This window comes from Patella vulgata, chromosome 7 (genome assembly GCF_932274485.2).
Source record: "Patella vulgata chromosome 7, xgPatVulg1.2, whole genome shotgun sequence".
Taxonomy (NCBI): Eukaryota; Metazoa; Mollusca; class Gastropoda; family Patellidae; genus Patella; species Patella vulgata.
In genome coordinates this window covers 5985192-6004034 of record NC_065885.2, presented here as the reverse complement: position 1 = coordinate 6004034, position 18843 = coordinate 5985192, and the positions used below count along the sequence as shown (strand labels likewise).

General features: G+C 36.7%; 1 protein-coding gene across 1 annotated transcript in view; it reads right to left on the bottom strand.

Moving 5' to 3' along the window:
* The window catches only part of LOC126826992 (kazrin), a 112183-nt gene that overhangs the window by 84793 nt on the left and 8547 nt on the right, over positions 1 to 18843 (bottom strand). The gene's annotated exons all lie outside the window — the stretch shown is intronic.

Sequence of the window (18843 nt, the reverse complement as noted above, 5' to 3'; positions counted from 1 at the left end):
GGTTTAACATCAGAGAGAGAGAGAGAGAGAGAGAGAGAGAGAGAGATGGTTTAACATCAGAGAGAGAGAGAGAGAGAGATGGTTTAACATCAGAGAGAGAGAGATAGAGAGAGAGAGTGATGATTTATGGTTTAACATCAGGGAGAGTGGGGGGGGGGGGGAGAGAGAGAGGAGAGAGAGAGCTTATCAACCACTAACACAAACTAAGTTATGATTTAACTAAACTAGACACAAACCAGGTCATTTTGGGACTTACATAAGATACAAATTTAATTTCATTAATTTGCTAACAAAATGTAAAAACCATGCATATTATTATTCTAACTTATCAAAATTTCACAGAATGAAAGCATGTACTGCCCATTGATCAATCCCCTACCCCACTCCCTAATCAACCCCACCCACTCTCTGATTGGCCCCTCCCACTTCATACCAAAAATCCGCTAAAAAAAATTAAACGAAAATGACAGGACAATTTCAGTTACAATTTTGAAGCAGCATCTGTCTGAAAAGCATCGTAATGAAAACTAATTCATCAAAAACGATTAAATAAAGTGGATCCCCTTGAGAAGAAGAAAAAGGAAATATGAAATAAATATAATTGAATATGATTCTATCTGGATACTTAGATTGAGTCAGCGCAACCTCACCCCCTCTATGTGTTCTTATTTTAAAACTATGTGTCCATATTTTTAAACAATGTGTCCATATTTTAAAACTATGTGTCCATATTTTAAAACTATGTGTCCATATTTTAAAACTATGTGTCCATATTTTAAACAATGTACCCCTATTTTAAAACAATGTACCCCTATTTTAAAACAATGTTTCCTTATCTTAAAATAATGTTTCCCAATTTACAAACAATGTATCCCTATCTTAAAAGAATAAGCCCATATTTTAAACAAATTATCCCTATTTTAAAACAAAGAATGGCAATGTACCCCTATTTTAAAACAATGTGTCCCTATTTTAAAACAATGTTTCCCTATTTTAAAATGTGTCCCTGTCTTAAAACAATGTGCGTCTATTATAAAAACAATGTATATCTATTTTTGCAATAATACTTATACTGGTACTTACATGTATTATATTGAGTGTTCATCATTATCACAGGAATTCTCATTTCTTACTCAAGAAATAAAAAAAAAAATAACAGCAACAAATACATTTATTAACAAACCTGCATCCATGTCAGCTTCTGACAAACATCTACATGCATTAGAAACAAATGTAGCCTTTTTTTATTTTGATTAGAAAGTTAATTTTTATTAAGAACAAAAGATGGCAGGTGGCAGAGGATTTTAAAAACGAGTCCCGAGCGCTCCATGAAGACAACCCTTGGCACTTTGATACCCAGTAAAGGACTTCAAAATGTCTTTAATTCCATTGTCTTTTCAAATTATCAAATACTCTTCTTTATTTTCATGTCCTTTCTGCGATATTTCGTTCATCATTAATTACCTCAATGTGTGCCCTCTATTGTGCTCTGGTGCATTACGCACATGTACTGCATTTCCACGCGACTGCACATAATACAAAGCTTCTGTTAATTTTCTTAGATTTATTTGATATAATTGACACCAATCTTCCATTAGATGAATTAGGTTCGGCAAAAATGGATAATCTACGGTGACATGCTAAGCTTTGTCTTTCACTTTCATGACAAACATGATAAATCGTCTATTAAGTGAATTAAAGGAAGATGGACAGTGTGCAAACTATAAATTATTAGGTATTATGTCATTTCACAGTGAAGTGGCGAAAAATTTATCTCTCCAAACAATGAAATGAAATGGGGATTTAACATCCTACTGTTCTGCTACGAACTGGGCCAATGAAGACGGGCATACGCCATACAGTGTGCTATGAGGGAAAATTTGGCCGGACAGCGGCACTACAGCCTACTCTTATATGTCGAATTCCAACTGTCAAGGAATCTTTTACGCCAATGTGTACACAGGACCTCGGTTTTTCATCCCATCCGAACGACTAGACAGCTGTCCTTGTCACGCCCTCCTTCCTGCATCACTGACAAGGGGTAACCACGCCGTAAAATCTGGATGAACGTTATCGGCCAATGCAGGGATCGAACACCCGACCTCCAGGCTAGCGAGCCAGCGTCTAACCCACTTAGCCGGCGTAACCCACTCCAAACAATGAAAAGTCCTATTTGTATTTATGCAGCAGTGGATAAAGTAATGTAATTTTAAATATCCTGTTTCCAGGCATATGTGTGTCATCAGTGATCTATTGCCAGGGGGGATGTAAAGGGGGGGGGGGGGGAGAGAGGGGAGAGAGAGAGAGAAAAATGGGGTTTAACGTCCACTCGACACAAACTAGGTCATTTCAGGACTAACATATGGTTCAATTTTATTTCAATAATTCGCTTGCGCGTGGGGTCTTTAGCAGTGGGAGGACCCGTAGAAAACCCATGAGTTTGGACAGGCGACCCTACTCCTTGTCACGTACAACAGTGGGAGGAAACCGGAGGACCCGGAGAAACCCCATGAGGTTGGACAGCCGATCCCACTCCTTATCACGTACAACCGGGGAGTCGAAGCCACGCCAGTTGACTCAATGACAGGCCTATTGATACAGCAAGCAGTGCTAACCATTCAGCCATTCACCCCCCCCCCATCCCGAAGAGAGAGAGGAAGGAGGGTGTATTCACTATAAATTACCAAAGTTCATATCCTTAAAAAAGATATGACAGTAATGATCAGTGTCTGCTGATATTCAGGTAAAATGAGAGAGAGAGACAGACAGAGAGAGAGAGAGAGAGAGATTTTCAAATAAATTTTTGGGTCTATGATGAAGTCATAGCATTTTTTAAGACACTGGTAGTAAATTTAAGATATTTCATAGTCATGTTCATTAATACATGTACATGTACCTAGTTTAAAGATACGTTATGTAAGATTTAGATAAAGAGCTGACCATTCTTGCTATAACAGCTCAAAAATAGATAATGTAAAATGAATAATTTGAAAATTTCATTCAAATTACTCTATTGCGAGCGCTGATATTCGCCTTTGAAGTTTTGACAAGATGTGTGCAATAATTTCAACCACCATACTGGCTGTTCGAAGCTAAGTCTCACGCCTCCATTTTTAAATTAAATCAAAATATGCCTGCACCTTTCTAATCTATTTAGTATCGGAGAAATCTGATGCCATTGAGAGTTGATTATGGCCTGGATAAGTTAATTAATGTCTAATTAATAATTTAGATAACATTTCTTGCCTAAAGAAAGACCTGAAATAGGCAGATTTAGCTCTTGCATAATAACGGTTTAATCTACAGTTCATATACATTCCAGTTTTCAATGGCTAAAGAGGGATTTCTAGGGCCAATACTTCAGGTATTCCTGTTTTATCTTTATGAAGAAAAAAACTGATCTTGTCATTTATCGAGCAGGGGTAGGCTGGTGGCAAGTTAGATAGTTAGATAGTTAAATAAAAAATAAAAATTTGAAATGAAAAGTGATTCCAAGGAAATATATTAGGGAATGGAAAATTTGTTCAGGTGTACTACCCTCTTTATAAAAAAAAGGGATTAAAATTAGCAAAGAAAATTAGGTTGATTTGAGCACAGCACTAAACCAATCTAAGGGATGTCTAACCCAACAAAGGACATCTTTGTAATTTATCTATAAACATAACATCATCAGTTATTTTAATTTAATATATATATATAGAGAGAGAGAAGGAGAGAGAGAGAGAGAGAGATAGAGAGAGAGAAATGGGGTTTAACATCCACTTGACACAAACTAGATCATTTCGGAACTAACATATGGTTTAATTTTATTTCAATAATTCACTCCAGTGGACCCGGAGAAAACTCACAAGGTTGTCTGGTTAAAACACAGATCCCTATTTCGTTTCGTTTTTATAGTTCAAAATTTCGTTTTACTTGTCTTTACTACATTTGGATCTGGAAGAGTTGTTATTTAACTCGTGTACTGAATGGTGTCAGCGATAAGCCAATGAAACAGTCTGTTACGGCGAGCTTTAGGCGGGTTTTCCACGGAACTGTGGGTAATCCACTAGTAACATCAATGCTGATTGGTTAATCAAATGTCTGACATCATAGGTCAAAAGTCGGTCTTTTGACCCCTGACGTGACCTATTGCTACAACCGGTCAGATCTTCATGTAGTGTAGGTCATTGAAAGTATAAAAAAAACGAAACGAAATATAGATCTGTATTTTAATAAGATTGCCCTTCTCCTTGTCACGTACAACCGGGGAATCGAAACCACGTCAGTTGACTCAATAACAGACCTTAGCACATGCAAATCATTCGACCAACCAATTCAATATATTGCATTTTCACAGCGATCAGATAGCGTTGAGTTTTTTTTAGAAGTTATCAAGAATGTGAAACACCGAAATAAAACATTGAATCGTGTTTTGTCATTAGAGGTCTGATATTAATAGATTTCTTGCTTTCCGTTTGTTAGGAACAAATACGAATCGACAAAGTTAAACATCAACTTGTCCTCATATTACCCAGAATTCACAGGTATTTTTGGTGCCAAAGTAAATAGGGTACTTCCTTTCATGTTGTATGAACCTGTAAGGTCAACAAGGGTTGTTTGTGGTAACGTTCTCGGTGTTTGTATAACAAGGTAATGAACACGGGCTCTCTGTCTAACTTTAAATAACTAATAAACACAATTCACTTCTTGTCATTATACCAGTTCATGTCAGGTGAAATTAGAACTTGGTTTTTAAATTTAGGAAAAAGTTCTGTGGATATAACAAAACTACATTGAATTATTTAACGTCCTGGGATCATTACTTTTTTCTCTTTTTTTTTCTCTCTCCATTGAGACTCGGACAGCTGTCCTTGTCAGGCACTCCATCCTGCACCACTAACAAGGTAGCTAAGTGGGTATGACGCTGGTTCGCTAGCCTGGAGGTCGCGGGTACGCTCTCGGTGTTGGCTGAGAAAGTTCATCAAGATTTTCTGGCGTGGTTTCCCCTTGTCAGTGGTACAGGACGGAGGACCTAACAAGGACAGCTGTCTAGTCGTTCAGATGGGACAAAAAAAAAAGACGAGGTCCTGTGTACACATTGAAGTGCACGTAAAAGATCCCTTGGCAGTTGGAATTTGATTTAAGAGTAGGCTGTAGCACCGCTGTCAAGGCAAAATTTCCCTCATAGCACACTGTATTGTATGGCGCATGCCAATCTTCATTAGCCCAGTTGGAGCAGAACAGTAGGACGTTCAACCCATTTCATTTCTTTCTGCCTAACCCTATGGGTTTTCTCCAGGTCCTATGAGCAAACAAATAATTAGGATAAAATTGAACCATATGTTAGTCCCGAAATGACCTAGTTTGTGTCGAGTGGGCATTAAACCCCATAATGTACATGTTTTAGCCTACATATCAATAAATATATAAAACCTGTCAACATCTTTATCTCATTCTTGATAAAAAATGATGAAAACAACCTTGTATCTTAAAAGTACTCATCTTATAAAGGTACTTGATCTTGTGGTTTAACCATCACCTGGCTCCTAATATTATATCAATATGTTTCCATCTGGCAAAACCTGGTTCAAACAAGTTCTGGAAGATTTATCTCCCTTGAGTATTCAGGATTTATTTCAAATACATGTACATTGTAATGAGCAAATTCAATTATTTTTTAAACAATATCTTTGAAAAAAACCAAACCAATTCATATTTATTTTGATTTATTCCTTTGCTTGATATCGTTGTGAGAACCCTAGATAAAATAGTAATTGTGTTCCATATGTTTTTTTTGTGTTTATTATAAGTTTGTCAATTGCTAAATGACGCACAAAGAAGATTTAAACATTATGTCACATTATAGAGAGAGAGAAAGAAATGGGGGTTTAATATCCACTCGACACAAACTAGGTCATTTCGGGACTAACATATGGTTCAATTTTATTTCAATAATTCATTTGTGTGCAGGGGTCTTTAGCAGGGGACCCGGAGACAACCCATGAAGTAGGACAGGCAACCCTACTCCTTGTCACGTATAACTGGGAAATCGAAACCCCGACAGTAGACTCAATGACAGACCTTATGATACAACGCGCACGCGCTAACCATTCGGCCATCAAACCCCCCTTAAGTCACATTATATCTGTTGATTATTGTTTTTAGCACAAAGAGGTGTGGAATATTGAACAAGGTTTTAATATGATAGTAACTTATGTGTAACTTATTTCAATCTTTAAATATTGATTAAGTCAGTGATTCTCAACCAGAGTGCCGCGTGATCTTCTTAAGTGCGCCACGAAATTGAAAAAGCATGTGATCCTAATTGAGTATTCACTGGTGTCTACTGGTAAGTTCATAGCTGTGGTTTTTTTTATTTCGTTGAGTCGTTCTATGACTAGTCTGCATCTACGTTTGTATCCCGTCTATGACTTGCCATGTTTTTATTTTGCAAAATTCAAATATTTTTCATATATACACTGTAGTTAGCCTGGTGTGCCGCTAAATTTTCATGTGTTCCAAGGGGAGCCTTTGGCCCCCCCAAAAAAGGTTGAGAACCACTGGATTAAATGAGTAAGGCTCAGACTCACTAACCAGCAGGTCCAAGGCTCAATTCAGGTGCTGCCTGGAAAACTCATCAGGATGTTTTCAGGAAGTATTCACATTGACTGTGGGGACAGTGCCTAGTTGTCTGGATGGTACAAAAAAAAACCGACCCTTTAATCAGAAGTACAGTAATACTATACAAGAGTGGTATACATGTTGAATATCAAATGTGATCGTGTACCTCAAATAGAATTATTTCACCTTATTGTAACCTTTAGTCAGTTACAAGTGGAAACTATATCTTGAAGACATAAGTAAAGATGGGTCTACATGTATATCCAAGTTTTCTGCCAAATGTCAATCTTATACGATTATTAAGGCCAAACACTATTTTAATTTTCCGTTCTTCTGGCCTTGATAAATGAAATGAAATGAGGTTTAATGTCCTACTGTTCTGCTCCAACTGGGCTAATAAAGATGGGCATACCCCATTCAGTGTGCAAAGAGGGTAATTTTGCCCTGAGAGCGGTGTTACGGCCTACATTTATATTGAGTTCGACTGCCAAGGGATCTTTTACATGCACGCCAATGTGTACACGGGACCTCAGATTTCCTTCCCATCCGAACAACTATGTTGTCCCTTGGCAGGCTCTCGGTTCTGCACCACTCACCAGGAGGAACCAGGCCCGAAAATCCTGAAGAACTTTTTCGGCCAACGCAGAGATCGAAACATAAAAATTTGGAACTACATGTAAAGGCTTTTGAACAGTGGAACCAAGTAGCCTTCTTTTGGTTTTTAAATTAGTCCTCTTCTGCAAGATAGAGATGGGGTTTAATTACCACTAGGGACAAACTAGATCATTTCGGGACTAACATAAGTTTCAATTTTATTTCAATAATTCGCTTTCACCTAGGGGTCTTTAGCAGTGGTATTTAGCAGTGGGAGGAAACCAGTGTTCCCGAAGAACAGAAAATGAAACTAATGTGACCTACATGTAATACACTATAAGTCGTATTCGAATGGAAATACATGTAGTGGTGGCAGGTGTCCTTTTACTTGGGTCCTTTCGGGGGGATTTCCACTTAATTTTATTTCATTTTCATAGTCATATAAATATGTGTTTTTTTATTTTTTTATTGTCAGAATCAAGTAATTTGAATGAGATTTTCAATATATTAATTTCTTATTTTCTATTTTTGAACTATTATAACAAGAACGTCAGCTCTTTATCTAAATCTTACATAATACATCTTTAGTGCTTTAAAATTCCAAGACTTCTGCCAATCTGTTTTTGGTTATTCCCCAGTAATAATACGTACAAAGTTGTGTTTATAATATAATTCTATATTTACATGTGTAGCAAAAATTAACCATCTGGTACCGAGTAAACATTCCTGTTAATATTGATCGTAAAAACCAACAAATCACCAGACTTTGATTCCAATGTTTGGTTTCCAGATTGATGCCAGACCATCTACAGGAATTGATTTCCTCTCTAATCACCTAATATAGGGTTTCATCATTTGTCAATATATTGTAATATAGTTCTTCCACAATATAGGAGAGACAGAGGTCACAATATTAAATAGAGAGAGAGAGAGAGAGAGAGAGAGAGAGAGAGGGGGGGAGGTTAACATTCACTCAACACAAACTGGGTCATTTCAGGACTAACATATGGTTCAATTTTATTTCTATTATTCGCTTGTTCGTAGGGGTATTTAGCAGTGAGAGTAAACCAGAAAAGCCACGAGGTTGGACAGGCAACCCTACTCCTTGTCATGTACAAACGGGAAATCAAAACCATGCCAGTTGACTCAATGACAGACCTTATGATACAATGCGCACATGCTAACCATTCAGCCATCCAACCTCAAAAGAGAGAGACTAGTATTGGAAAGAACTACATTGGTGAGTACCCAGATGAGGAAATCTAATGGTGGTCTGCTACCAACTATAAATGATATGGAAACATTATAAAAACGACAGACTAATCCTGATTATACTATGAATGATATATTGATACACTGACTTTAAATGATACGGAATCATTAAAAAAAAACTACGGACTAACTAATCTGAAATCAATAATAAGTTAATGATATCAGGTTTATATTGATAGACTTCTAGAATATCCCTGTATTTAGCTGAAGAGCTCCCAGATAGGCTTCCAGATAGACTTCTAGAATAACATCGAATCTAATGGAAGAGCTTACAGAGATATGGGGTATTAGATGCTGGTTAATTTGTGACCAGGTTGTGGATTATATCGATTCATGGACAACGGTTAGATATAATTACAGTATATGTGGTCATTAGTTGAACTATCCACATATCAGGTATATAATTACCATATTTAATATACACCACACACTGTATCAGCAAAACATTCTTTTCATGTTAACCCTAGCACTAACCCAGCATTTGACTTTTTAGGGAAATTTTCCTTAGACAGTGGTGTTTCCAGTTACTCTACATCAACTTCTAACAGTCATGGGTTTTATTACACGCACACATATCAGTAGTACAGAACTAACAGTAGTGAACCTCGTTTTTTGTCCCATCCAAACGAGAGAGATAGAGAGAAATAGGGTTTAACGTCCACACAACACAAACTATGTGATTTCGGGACTAACACATGGTTCAATTTTATTTCAATAATTCCCTTGCGTGTAGGGGTCTTTAGCAGTGGGGGAAACCAGAGGACGCGGAGAAAAACCACAAGGTTGGCCCATCCAAAGGACCAAAGACTTTTTTCAGTTGCCAGTTCCTCAGAGAACTACATAAATGAACTGTTTCAATGGCATTTAGTAATTGAACTGGAATATACAGGTCACAATTCTATGGAATACAATTACTGCTTATTAGTGAGCGACGTTGCTTGATAATGACTAGAGAAGCCTAGTTGAAATGTCGCTCAGTAATAAGCAGTAATTGTATTCCATAACCAGCGGCTGCCAGGCAGGATACGCCCACATTTTCGAGAGATGGATAAAGAACAAGCTTAAAAGAAAGTGATTTTTCCTACAATCAAGGGCCATAATTCAGGAAATAACAATTCGATATGCGCAAATATCGAAAGGAACCAAGATCTTTGTGTTATAAACTTACATTTCAAGTTTCAACAAAATCGGATTAAAATTGTGACCTCTATAGGGTCCACAGCCTTGATAACCATATTTTTACGCTATTTGAGAACGAAGGGCGGCCATTTTGTCTGTCAGTTTTGGGCCGATTTTCACGAAATTCCAACTCAGCCGTCCTTAGCGTGTAACGGTTATATATTAATACGTTTTTTTAAATCGGATAAAAATTATGACCTCTATAGGGTCGACAAGCCAAAAAACGCGTTTTTGCGTACAATCAGGGGCCATAATTCATGAAGTTACGGTCCGATATGCGCGAATATCGAAAGGAACCGAAATCTTTGTGTTATAAACTTACATTTCAAGTTTCAACAAAATCGGATAAAAATTGTGACCTCTATAGGGTCCATAACCTTGATATACCATATTTTTACGCTATTTGAGAACGAACGGCGGCCATTTTGTCTGTCAGTTTTGGGCCGATTTTCACGAAATTCGAACTCAACCGTCCTTAGGGTGTAACGGTGATATAATAATACGGTTTTTTAAATCGAATAAAAATTATGACCTCTATAGGGTCCAAAAGCCTAAAAACGCGTTTTTATGTACAATCAGGGGCCATAATTCAGGAAGTTACAGTCCAATATGCGCGAATATCGAAAGGAACCGAGATCTTTGGGTTATAAACTTACATTTCAAGTTTCACAAGCCAAAAACGTGATTTTTCGTACAATCAGGGGCCTGTAGACTGTTCACAAACAATTGTGGACGGACGGACGGACGGACGGACGGACATGGGCGACGACAATATACGTCCACATGAAAATGTGGGCGTATAAAAATGTTACCTGTATACATAAATGAAATTTAAAGAACAAGAAAAGTCAGTTATACTTTAACATGCCATGCAATAAAAATCATACGAGGTTTTATAAAGTTGTACATTTTTTGCGTCGATTGAGATAATGAACATGGGCATATGCCAACACCAGGGTTGAACACCATCTTCAATGGGGGCTTGATCTCACTTTAACTACGTACATCTTATCAAGGCCTTCACGTAATACCCTGCATTTTGCGGCACTAATTTCGATTGGGTACAAGCCCAACTTGTGAGCCTATCAGATTCCTTGATAGTCACGAATACCAAGTCTTTCGCTTTCAAGCTAAAATGTCTACGTGTGATAATCGAGTTGCAAAGTTCAAGGTTATTTAATGTCAAGGTTTCCGTGGAGGTCGCGATGTCAAAACCTCTGACTGGACGTTACTGCTCACGTGTCTGTAAATAACATAGCTATAAGTTCCGGAATTGTGAAGTAAACAAGCAACGTCCAGATGTTGTGAAAAATCGCAGTCGTTGCTTCAGGAACATGGTTGAACACAGGACCTCTAGGTTAGTGTGCTCACTGAGCCACAGCTGCTCCTCCATGAAATAGGCATTCGTTAGAGAAATACTATATCAAAAGTTGTAATACAAGCCTTGAAATCAACCACCTGTCACAGACATTGCCAGGAACCGCCCCCCCCCCCCCTGGTGCTTGTCATTAGTCGACAAAAATTTGTCCTTTTTTGGTCTGTTTCTGATATTATTAATTATGACCGCAGCCAAAAGTTCAATACATCAGATGAGATACTAGATAAATAATGCCTGAAATTTTTATTAGATACTGACAAGTCACAAAATATTCTACCTGTTAAGAGACATTATCAAGCACTATCTCTCTGTCATGTTGTCTGGCACATATTTGTCTTTTTTCTGCTTTTTTATGGATATTCATCGTTTATACATGTCTGGCACATTAGTTTAAAATGTCAGATACATGTAAATAGTTCATTAGTGTCTAAACTTTGTTCGGCATAGCTATAAAACCATTATTTCCAGGAAGATACAGGTAATTACAAATACAGAGTGAGTGAAATGGGATTTAACTTCCACTCAACACAAAGTACAACATTAACCCTAACCCCCAAAAAACATACACACCAATGATATGATGTACACTGACATGTATTTGTAACAGAAACGTTCTCATGCTATTTCCTATTACTCTCAAATATATACCACACAAATATTTCTTTTAAGAACTCTCAGAGGGAGAGAGAGAGAGAGAGAGAGAGATGGGGTTTAACCTCCACTCTTTAACCTCCACTCGACACAAACTAGGTCATTTCAGGATTAACACATGGTTCGATTTTATTTCAATAATTCACTTGCGCGTAGGAGTCTTTAGCTCTGGGAGGAAACCAAAGGATCCTCCACTTATACAAACTAGGTCATTTTGGGACTAACATATGGTTCAATTTTATTTTAATAAATCACTTGCGCGGAGGGGTCTTTAGCAGTGGAAGGAAACCAGAGGACACAGAGAAAACCCACGAGGTTGGACTGGTGACCCTACTCCTTGTCACGTACAACCAGGAAATCGCAATCACACCAGTTGACTCAATGACAGATCTTATGATACAACACGCACGAGCTAACCTTCCTTTCATCCAACCCCCCTAATTACAAATAAGAATACTAGAAAGTAATAATGACAGGTGTTATATTAAAATGGGCTATAAAATGTAATCAATCAATAATACCTGTTAAGATGATACAGGTAAATACTAAATATGACCTTCTGTATTTCTATGGTAACAAGTACAAATATATTGATTAACAATAAAATCATGTCATCAAGTCATTATCTTTATAGAAAAATAACCAACACATGTCTCAAAGGTAATATTTTTTTTTTAAATTAGCTATTTACTTTGTTCCTTGAGTATACACATTTTCTTGAATCTAATTATAGTTCATTTGGCTGCTTTTACTTGAAAGTAAATATAGCTTCATTTCAAAGCTTTGTTTTTCCGAGTATACTTTCATTTAAAAGCTAGTTTTGCCAAGTACAGTTTTATTTAAAGGGATAGTTTTGCCAAGTACAGTTTTATTTAAAGGGATAGTTTTGCCAAGTATACAGTAGTTCTATTTAAAGGGATCATTTTGCTGAGTATAGTCTCATTTAAAGGACTTGTTTTGCTGAGTATAGTCTCATTTAAAGGACTTGTTTTGCTGAGTATGGTCTCATTTAAAGGACTTGTTTTGCCGAGTATAGTCGCATTTAAAGGGACTGTTTTGCCGAGTATAGTTTTATTTAAAGGGATCGTTTGCTGTGTATAGTTTTATTTAAATAGATTGTTTTGCTGAGTATAGTTTTATATAAAGGGTTCATTTTGCCAATAGTTTTATTAAAAGGGATCATTTTGTCGTTTCTACACTGCAAGTACTAGTTTAACAAATACAGTAACTCAAAGCTTAGTTTGGTAAATAACTACTGGTTTACTGAACAAAAAACCAGCAGCTGCCAGGCAAGATACGCCCACATTTTGCAAGCGATGGATAGAGAACAAGCTAAAAACAAAAAGGATTTTTTGTACAATCAGGGGCCATAATCCAGAAAGTTATGGTCTGAAATGCGCAAATATCAAAAGATATAAAGATATGTTTTAAGTTTCATAAAAATTGGATAAAAATTGTGACCTCTAGAGGGTCCATATAATACTATTGTAGTTGAATTTTTAATAAAATTTGATCCAGGAACCCAGTGTAGAACCATTCAGGGACTCGGTGGGTAAGGGGTTAACCATTATTTCACACATATAAATTCTGTGGACTTGTTTTTTAAATATTGTTATAGTCATAAATGATAACCACATGCACTCACCACGATAAATACATGTATTTATAGAAGCCACTAAAAACTTGGTACGCTTGTGTAAATGGTGCAAGTTTCTTCAATAATTTTTTCTTCTGAAACGGACAATGATTCCTGTGTTTCAAGCCTTAATGTAAACTACTACTTCAAGTTACATAAAACAGAAAACAACATGAAATCAAATCAGAGAGAGAGAGACACACACAAACTAGGTCATTTCGGGACTAACATATGGTTCAATTTTATTTCAATAATTAGCTTGTGCGTAGGGGTCTTTAGTAGTGAGAGGAAACCGGAGGACCCAGAGAAAACCCACAAGGTTGGACCCTACTCCTTGTCACGTACAATCGGTGAATCAAAACTGTGCCAGCTGACTCAATGACAGACCTTATCATACAACGTTTTTCTACACCAGCCAGACTAACCAAGATGGAGGGACATTTTGCCCAGACAGTGGTATTATGGTTTACTCTTTTCGAATTCCAACTACATGTACACGTAGCAATGACATGACACGGTTTCTTGTCAGGCCCTCTATCCTACTCCACTGACAAGGAGAATTAGTGTCTAGTAATTGGGGTAGGACAAAAAAAACTGAAGAATCTTTAGTCATTGACATACACATACATATAAAAGAGAGGAGAGAGAGAAAGATGGGGTTTAACGTCCACTCGACACACACTAGGTCATTTCAGGACTAACATATGGTTTTTCAATTTTTATTTCAATAATCCGCTTGTGCGTAGGGGTATTTAGCAGTGAGAGGAAACCGGAGGACCCGGAGAAAACTCACGAGGTTGGACAGGCGACCCTACTCCTTGTCACGTACAACCGGGGATTCAAAACAACGCCAGTTGACTCAATGACAGGTCTTATGATACAGCGCGCACGTGCTAACCATTCGGTCATCAAACCCCCCACATATAAAAGAACCCTTGACAGTTGGAATTTGAAACAAGAGTAAGTGGAAACAGCAGGGTTTATCACATATATATATATATATATATGGTTATTATTATGTAGACAATGCAATGGGGTTTAACGTCCTACTGTTCTGCTCCGACTGGTATAATGAAGATGGGCATACACCATGCCATGTGCTGTGAGGGAAATTTTGCTTGGACAGTGGTGCTATGATCTACTCTTATATCAAATTCCAACTGTCAAGGTTTCTTCTACGTGCATGTCAATGTGTAAATAGGACCTTTCTTTATCGTCCCATCCCAACAACTAGACATTGACAAGGAAAACCGCACCAGAAAATCTAGAGGAAATATGCTTGGCCAACATGCAAAGACCTTCTGGTTAGCGAGCCAGTGTCTTACTCACTGAGCATCAGCGGCTCCGCTATAAACTTGTACACCTTACACAGCTCCCCCTATTGAACAGATAAAAGATGTAGACATCAAACCATTAAAGATACATTCTTGCTATATAATAATAACCGCTCAAAAATAGATAATGTAAAATGAAAATATTGAATATTTCATTCAAATTACTTCATTCTGAGCCAATTTATCACTGTTTGTAGTTTTGACAAGATGTGTGCATTGTGGTAACCAAGGCACTGGTATATTCGAGACTTAGCCTCGCTTTCCCATTTTTAAATTCAATTTTTAAATGGTGAACCATTCTAATCTAGTTAAAATCTCGAGTATCCGATGTCATCAAGAGTTGATTATGGTCTTGTTTTGTTAATAAATGTCTTTTTAATAGTTGATATAACATTTCAGGCCTAAAGAAACGCCTGCAATAGGCACATTTAGCTCTTGCATAATGTAGGCCTATGTTTAACGTTTACAGAAAAGGCGTGGACTTAAAATCATCTGACAAACAAACAAACAAATTAAAATTTACTTATTCATATTCGACTCTTTTTACCCTTGAACATAAACTCCAGATGTTACATTGTACTTCACTTTTTCGGCAGATGGACACCTGCTCTCCCCTCTAGTTTTAAAATGGACTGGTCTAGGAGATAGGTTTTCTATATCAATAATATAATTGTTTTTACAGCAGTTTCTTGTCTACAATGTCAACTATGATATTTACCCCCAGAATATCACTGACAATATTTTATTCCACTTTATTTGTACAATGTAAGTTGACATCGCAAACAAATTACAGAATATTTACAAAGAAAGAAAAAAAAACTGATACAAAAAACCTGATTTACATTAAACAGTTTGAATTATGATAAAATAAGTTTTAAATTGATATATGAACACACTGCCCTGTGCATGATATACAGTATGTACAATGGCCTATATAAGATATACATGTATGTACACACTGCCCTGTGCATGATATATGTACAGTACATACTGCCCTGTGCATGATATATGTATACACTGCCCTGTGCATGATATATAGTATGTACACACTGCCATGTGTATGATTTATGTACACACTGCCCTGTGCGTGATATCAATATACAATGCAGTGGGCTACATGTATTACAGGAATTTTGCCAAGGCAGTGAATAATTTTGGAGAATTAGTTAATTAGATTTCTGTACCCTTTACAAACAATACATTGGAACGACTGGAAAGCCATATTCATTGTGATGTGAACACAAAAGACAATAAGACCATACAGTACAAACCATTCTGCAGCTTTGTCATCTACAATGTTCAAGGCTAAGGGAAGGCAAGACCAGACATAAGAAGAGATATATGAATTATTTTTCATATAAAATGCCTACGGATATCAAATTTGAAATAACAGGCGACTTGAAACAGTAGTTTCTTTGTTGAATGCGATATGTCATTTACCATTTAAATCTGTAATTTTTTAAAATAATCTTCTTTCAATCTGCCAGATTCCCTATCCAAAGAAAAAAAAAATTAAACAAAAATTACAGGCTGTAAAATCCGGTTTCTTTATTTCTAATCTTGTGCAATTACATAAAACGGATCTGAAAAGATAAATATCGGAACTAAAAACGGAACCAATGACGCCGATCCTTAAAATACATGTAATATACCATACTCCATTCCAATTATAAAGGGTCAGAACGACCCCTGTAGGCTAGTCTTGGAGGACATCACACTGAAGGGTTGACACTTGCCAATAAACGGTGAGTCATCTTTAAAAAATACTACATAAAAATAATCGCTTATCATACTATAATTTGTCCCGATTTTCACCGCAGGAGATATGGAAGCTTTTCATATTGTGAAAAGTTGAAATGAATTTAACGATGTGAGAAGATTGTAGCTGTGTAATGATGACATCTGTGATATTTTATAGCATAATATTATTGTATCATTGTCTGACTTCTAGACATTAATGAAATATCGTTTAACGTCCTACTGTTCTGCACCGACTGGGCTAATGAAGATGGGAGAGAGAAAGAAATGGGGTTTAAAGTCCACAAACCAGGTCATTTCGGTACTAACATATGGTTTAATTTTATTTCAATAATTCGCTTGTGCGTAGGGGTCTTTAGCAGTGGGAGAAAACAGGAGGACCCGGAGAAAACCCACAAGGTTGGACAGGCGACCCTATACCTTGTCACGTACAACCGGGGAATCGAAACCATGCCAGTTGACTTTATGGTAGATAATGTCCCGGCTCGGACTCAATCAGAGGCCCATAAAATGATTCAGCGAAACAGGTTCTGGGATAAAAATATAATTTGTGACAACTGAATAAAATTAAAAGCAAAAGGTGAGGGAAGGGGCAGGAAATCTCACTTCCACTCCTACTCTTGGGCCCTTTTGATCTATTAGAAATACTTCAGTATGTTAAGGATACATTATTGGAGATTAGATAAAGAGCTGGCAGTTCTCGCTAAATAGTTAAACACTAGATAATGTAAAGAAGATATACTTAAAATATTAGTTAAATTACTTCACCCTAAGCCAAGAATACCTTATTTTAAAATCTTTATAGCCTTGATTGTCATTGTTAGCGCTGTTGAAATGATTAACAAAGTCTTGATTATCCATTTTTGCGTTTAATCAAGGAGTGTTGAATTGCAGATGGAATTCAAATCAAATGAAAATCGGACATAAAAGATGGCATTGAGAGTTAATAAATGTCTATTTAATAGTTCATATAACAATTCAGGCCTTAAGAAAGACCTGCAATAGGCAGATTTAGCTCTTGCATGCATGTTTAATCAAGTTCTTGGATTAATACATAATTTGTGACGACTAATTGTAATTTTGTGAGGCATGAAAGTTTTAACTACGCTGATTCATTTCTAGTTCAGTAGGCCTGGTTGATATTTATATTATTAGTCACCTGTACACAAACTACAGGTAATTTCCTTTTATATTATTATTACATTAAGGTGTATCAGGTTTGTTGATTTTAATGTAACATAAAATCAAGTAGCGAAACAATTTATAAGCATGTTAAATAATTATGTTAATTACATATGTAGGTGTGCCTGATACTAAGGACTAGACCAGGGCAAATAGCAGGCATAGCAACCAACAACCTAAGTTACATTGTAATCTAATTTTCTGGACTAACCGAGCAAAGGAATACAGGCATACTACATGCTGTGTACTATGAGGGGAATTTTGCCCAGGCAGTAGCCAGACCTTCATTAAACTGTCTGACAGTCATTTGAGGGTTTGTTCAGTATTTACAAGGTTACGATGAATTGAAAATATGGCAACATTCAGCATTCACTGCAGACAATAGTGTGATTGATCAACTTTCACTAAAATCTTTTGATGGGCCTCTCAAATCCAAGCTGGGAGATTATCTACTTTTGATATTTTGATTTTTTTTTTAATCAAACGATAAATAATCAAATTTGAGTACCTTTCAGTGTAGATTTAGCCATGAAAGTTTCATGTGTGCATTATTCTGAACAGGCCGTAAAATTTTATAGTCACATACCGGAGGTCGATCATAGCCATGTTTGCAAATTGTCTTTTTTCAAAAATGTGTTATTTTTCCAGGGTGCAAAATGACTGATGGGTCAGATCTAGTTTTGGTCATTTGCCATAGTCCTCGGTCTCGACCGGCGTATTTTTGGCCGACATGGAAACCATGCATGAAACATTAGTTATTGTCCGCATGATGCACATAAATAATATTTTTGATTAAATTTATATTGTCAGTGTTATATAAATAGATTGTTTATTTTATGTGATGTTGATTTGTTTCGCTAGTAAAGTACAACATTAACTCTAACCGCTAAAAACATACACACCAATGATATGATATACACTGACATTACCCTGTAACAGAAACATTCTCACGCTATTTCCTATTACTCTCAAATATATACCACACAAATATTTCTTGTAAAAACTCTCAGTTAAAGAGAGAGAGAGAGAGAGAGAGAGAGAGAGAGAGAGAGAGAGAGAGAGAGAATGGGGTTCAACGTCCACTCGACACAAACTAGGTCATTTCGGGACTAACATATGGTTTAATTTTATTTCAATAATTCGCTTGCGCATAGGGGTCTTTAGCAGTGGGAGGAAACCGGAGGACCCGGAGAAAACCCACGAGGTTGGACTTAAAGAGAGAGAGAGAAATGGTGTTTAATACACAAACTTTGTCA